We start from the raw sequence: 6,000 nt of genomic DNA, 5'->3' as shown, positions 1-6,000 counted from the left end.
TCTGGTCCAGCTTCTTTAAACTGATGACCATGCAACTTGTAAAAGCAGTTCCAGTCTGTAAAACAACTTTTCAGGTGTGTTATATGTTTTCCTTATGGTTTGTGGTATATTGGTCAATTTAGGACACCCAGAGAGACAGGGATGTGACAGCTTCTTTTCTAATCTTCTGCAATAAGTCTTTAGGAAGTCTAAAATAGGTGTATGAGCTAAGAGTATTTTTAAAGTCCTTTAGATTTTACTGAGGAGAGCAAAAATATTTTCTTTCTTGAACTCCAGTGGGAATGTGCTGACTTTTAAATCTGTACTGCACTTGGTTTTGTCCCATCTTAGTATTAAAGCCTGAGAGAACAGTAAGATAAGCGCTGGACAAAACGAATTTCCTATTGGGCATTTTCATCATACACAGAAATAAATTAACTAATTAGTGGGACAAGGCACCCAACTAAAATTAAACATATTGTGTTTGCAGGATCAGAACCTAATACAGACTTCTGGAATGCACTATTTCATTAAAGAGTGGAAAACATCAGGCAAAACAAGAGAGTAGCTTGCTAAGACTCTACGTGTTTGTTTTTGTTTGTTGGTTGTTTTTTTTTAATTTCATTTCTCTGCTGATATATATTTATGCAAGTATTTATATAGCAGCATTCTCTATTCTGCTGCATGAACGAATCTGGGCAATATTACACTTTAAACCAATCATTGATATCTTCCCTGACAGAATAACTGCATATTTGAGAACAGTTTGTGCTGCCTATATATTCTGTGGAATTAAAGCTTAAAGCTATTGTCTATATATTAATCCCCACAAAATGGAAATACAGGCCTAAAATGAGGAGAGAATTAGGATAGCTAGGAAGCTGTCAATAAGAATTATTTTGTCATTTTGTCATTTCCTCTGCACTTGCCATTGTTTGAGAACTTTAATGTACATTTGTTGTTTCCAGTAAGAGATAGTAAATTAAATTTATCAGTGTGAAGGTTTTGTAGGCAAAATTGCAAGGTTTGCTTTCAAACTAGTTTCACAGTCCAGTGAGTTGAAGAAGAACATTTACATTGCATGGCACTTAACACTGATGCTAGAGAAACGCGCTGAAGCATTACCTGGTTGACATTTCTATGAATTGTACTCCTATTTGTTTTTTCAGGTCAAGTTCCCTGCTGTCAGCTCAAAGAAATAAGGAAAAATGGGAGCTGTATAGTGACAAACATGTCTTCTTACCTTTGCAAGGAAGGTCTCTCAGTGATCAACAAAAATGAGAAGTTGAAGGTCACCGTCTAGCAGTCCATGTTGGATCGTACAAATTGACAGTAATTAGCACAATAATGATACTACAACTGGGATGTAAAATTGGACTAAGTATTGCTTTGCTTGATTGCCATATTCATTCTGACCTGCCTGATGGAACGTGTTCTACAATAAATTAAATCTCACCTGGAATGAAATCTTCAGCTTAATTTAGGACACCTCTTTGATTCTATTCACATGTTTTGCATGAACATCTATAGCAGTGAAAGTCTTAGAAGCACACCTCAAAGGCTGTTCTTGTGCTGAAAGAGCTCAGACAGTTTGAAATAATGGAGTATTGCAGAAATAGGCTGAATTACCTCTTAGGTTTATTCCATCTTAACTTTTCAGCCCTCTACTAATGATGAATCATTTCTCCAAGAATTAAATTATTTTTGAGCAAATAATATTTCTTTCATTTCTCCAAAATGTCTTGTCCTTTTTTTCTCACAGAATACTATTGTTTTTAAAATGTGCTCTTTTCTATGAACTGTTGTCTGATTTATTTTTTTTTCCAAAGAGTATTATCTACTTCCTTTGTCAGGTTTTTCTCGTGTTCCTACATTGCAACTCATTTTGCATTGCCTATAGAGTTGCTGGCTGTGTAAATCCTGTGATGTTTTTGCTGACTGCCTGGAGACTAGCTAGTAGGAAAATGGAAAAAGGCAGAAGTGAGAAGTTAGGTTTGTGCAGATATTTCTGAGACCTTATCTTCATATTCTTGCTAACAAAAGAAATTCATTTTTGGGAAAAAAAAAGTCTCACATATACCATTAAAAATGAACTGGATGACTCTGAGGAAGAATATTAACTTCTTTATCCAGCTGCTGGAGTTAAGCTACTGTTGTTATAGGGGTGCATATTTGCAGTTGATGAGGCAGGACGAGGAGGTTTGTCAAGGAAATTGGGTGAACAGAATCAAACTGAATGTTAAGATGAATGTGTTTTGCCCTCCCTTTCTTTAACCACCTGTATGAGTCATATTTCAAATCAGCAAGGTTTATCTATTTCACTGTGTTCTGTCCTTGAGTTCTTTTTATGGTCAGTAAACACCTTGGATAAGATTTTCATCACCACTTCTTTAGTCTTTAAAGATGCATAAAACAAAACAAAACAAAAAAAATCCAAACAAAAAAAGCATGAAGGTCCTCCAGAAACCTCAGTTCCAGCTCTGAAGGGGCAGAGGTTGAGAGGGAGTGAGAGGGAGGCCCTGACATAAGCACTGCAGAGGGCAGCTTTATAGCGTGTCTTCCAGGTATCCCCTCGCCAGCCCTTGTGTCTGCGGAGAGGCAGGTGGCACCAGCACACCTCCCAGCTCTGTCTGCCTGCTGGGTTACACTTGCCTTGTCTATTTGTAGGTAATTTAACTCCCTGCCTGTGAGAACTGAAATAGCAGCAGCTGTTCTAACTGTTCCACATGAACAGAGCGCGATCAAAAGTTATATTTGTCATCCCTGAATTAGTCTGGGGCATGCCAAGATTACAGTTTTGAATATTCATCCCATATATATAGTTATGAATACCAAAGGATATGAGTAGAAGTACTACATCTGGAGACTTGTGTATTTGGATGCAAGGCAGAGTAGGCTGTTTTTGGAGTAAATGTACAGACATTAGGGTAATGTAATGCATCAAGCAAGTGCAGGATGCTGTCATAACAAGGGCTCGCTATAACAAGGGCCTCGTTTCATGCCCATAGAAGGCCAGTGTCCCCTCAGAATGACTAGGCGTTACCTCAGACAGAGAGATGCTACTGAAGGTAAAATACTGTAGCCTTCTCTACAAAGTGAACCGTTGTCTGGGACATATGCACTTCTATGCATTTAAGTTTTGCTTCTCTCCTGAATTGCATTCAGAGAGATTCGCCTCTCTATTAACAGTAGGAGAAGACCAGTCTCCTAGACCGGGTACCTATCTGACTCAGCTGAAGTGGTGAGTGGTGTAGCTCCCTCTCACTTTTGTTGCCATTATCTACCAACCTGGGAAAAGGACTGTAGTGCCCTTGGCACCACTGGGACTTTGCAGTAGTCTAGCTACTGAGCAGTAATTATCCTGCTATCAGAACGAAACTTGACCCCTTTCCACGCTGAAGGCAGAGTTTTAAGGTCTAGTGGAAAACAACTCCAGAGAGAGAAGACAGAATGTACTGAGCATCATCTGGACAGCATGTCCTGGTCATCACCTCTCAGACAGGCACAGACAGTCGTTTATGATGGTCACCAAATTTTTGCGTAGCTTATCACAGAAGGATTAGTATTGAAATTGGCTCTCCTCCACAATGGACAAAGCAAGAGATGTGTCCAAACCCACACAGAGACCTGGAGACCTGTTCTGCGCTGATGTGAAAAGCACTCCAGGAACACCTTGAGGCTAGGAAGAACAAGTTGATATCATCAGTGCCACTGATGATATCACAGAACTGCTGCCCTTGGCGACTATAATCAGAAGTAAAATAGGTCACTGTAAATCACAGAGGCACTGTAACATTATTGCTTGAATTGCTGGCAATGTTTCTATTCACTGATTGCATTCAGCTTACAGAAATTCCCCTTGCAGGCTGTCACTAGATAGGACCCTTTGCATCTTGATACACACTGCTGTGTAACTTCGTCGCTCTCTGTATATGACTGCTGTGATTCTCTTAGCTGAGTGACTTGACAATGAAAATAGAAGAAAGCCAAAAAGCCCATTAGCACAACAAAGGATAATGCTCAGTAAATGCTGAGTTATACAACTGATCTCATGTGTGCATATCGTAACTCTGATACATTATTCTTTATGTCAAATACTATAACAGAAATATTCCCAGGAACAAGAGAAGCTAGACTTGCAGTAAATCTTGAAGAATGACTGGGAAACAGTGTTTCACAAAATTTCCCCAGATTTTCTTAATGATCATGAGAGTTTTTGTACTTTATCTGTGTTACACTCTAAGTACAAGGGATGCTGTGGTAGAAAAGGTTAGTAAAATGTCGGTGCTGTAGCAGACCACGTTCTTCTTTGATGTACCTCCATGGTGCTGCTCTCTGAACTGCTGTGCGTGTTCCGTACTGTGTATTCAGGTGGGGGATGCAGTGGGCTCATTCAGTGGTTTTGGTTTTGAATTATTTTTAAGTACATTATCTCATCTTTCAGGCAAAAAAAAAGTACATTATATGAGTAAATCAGAAGAGTTGGTTTGTCTCGCTGCTTGCAGGTATGTAAATGTATGTGCAATGATAGGCCAGTTTTGCCATGTCGAGTGCCTGACCTACATAAACCAAAGACTTCAGCAGTTTTTTGTTGTTTGCCCGCAGTTTGCAGGCTGCAAAGGGAACTCTGTGTTCCCTTTAAATTGCTTTTCTTTTAGTGAAGATAAATAAAAAGTGTTATATCTGAGTATTCCTTCAAACATGCATCCTCTTTTCTTCTTGAGCACAGAGACAACTTCAAATGTATATAGTCCGTAGCTGCAGGGAATAATCATCTTGTCACCAAGAAGACTTCAGGCTTTACAGTTTGTGGACATCTGGCACAACCATCTTTGATTTTCAAGAATTCACGCTCTGCAAGTATTGCCTTCCCTCTCTGCTTTCCCACCTGCTAACTCTCAAATATGGATTGTAGTCAAAATGAGGAATAAAAAAACTATTAATGCAGAAAGTGTAAAGTGCTGTCGGATTCTCTCTTCTAACCCAAAAAGATGCATTCAATATTTATGGAGAGCTTTAATTCTCAGCAAAGTTCATCCAAGAAGTATATTGTCAAGAAGTATATTGTCCCTTGGTTCTGCTTGGCATGCTGCAATGACAGAGATATGTAGCTAAAGCATTGGCTTCTGGCTACAAACCCATGGAGCTCAGCAACATGGTTCAGCCTGCCCAGAGTCACAGCCTGGTTGTGGAGCAGCAGCTAAAAGCCAAATCTGCAATCAAATAAAATTGCTTCCCGCTGTTCAGGTTGCTGACACAATAGAAAGAGAGGCAATAGTCCCGTACTTACCAAGTGATTAATTTGATGACCCGACAGATGTTTTCCAACTCTTACTTCAATAAAGCTAAGGCAACTTTCTTTGCTCCTTTGTTCCTTTAAAGGGTCAAAAGTTTCCTATCAGCTGATTTGAGGAAAAAATCTGCCATAAATTCAGAAAAATCTGCCAGAGGAGTTAGTTAACAGATAGTAATAACAGTCAACAGCAAAAGAGAGTCATTGACCAGGCTGCCCAAGTCAGTGTTTCCTGGTTTAGCAAACTAAAGCAAAGTGAACTATTGCGAGGACTGAAACAACAAAGAGTAGCAGCCAGTGCGCATCACCCTCATGCAAGAGTGCCAACAAAACGACATTTAAATCTGATACCAGAAACAAAGACCTTAAACTTCCTATTGTAGAGAGGGGAAAAATAGCATAGAGCCAGCAGAAAATCAAATAAGGAGGTCAAATAGTGGGGGTACAATTGTTCAGTCAGTTGCAGAAAAATAGAGAATGATGTCAGTATTAAAAAGTTCGGTAATTTCATCCACAAAGGTCACAATAATATTTTTTGTTCCTTGGTCAACTTAACAGGAAGTATTTGCTACAGAACTAAAGCAATTGTGTGGTTGGTATTTTCCTCAGTTGAATTTTAGCTACGGGGGAAATAGTGAAGTTGATTTAAACAAAGTTTATATATATTATCTCACAGAATGGCATATCTCTGGAGTAAAGGATAAATCACAAAAAAGCTAATCTGCCAC

This window comes from Tauraco erythrolophus, chromosome 3 (genome assembly GCF_009769465.1).
Source record: "Tauraco erythrolophus isolate bTauEry1 chromosome 3, bTauEry1.pri, whole genome shotgun sequence".
Taxonomy (NCBI): Eukaryota; Metazoa; Chordata; class Aves; order Musophagiformes; family Musophagidae; genus Tauraco; species Tauraco erythrolophus.
Note: the sequence above shows the minus strand (reverse complement) of the source record.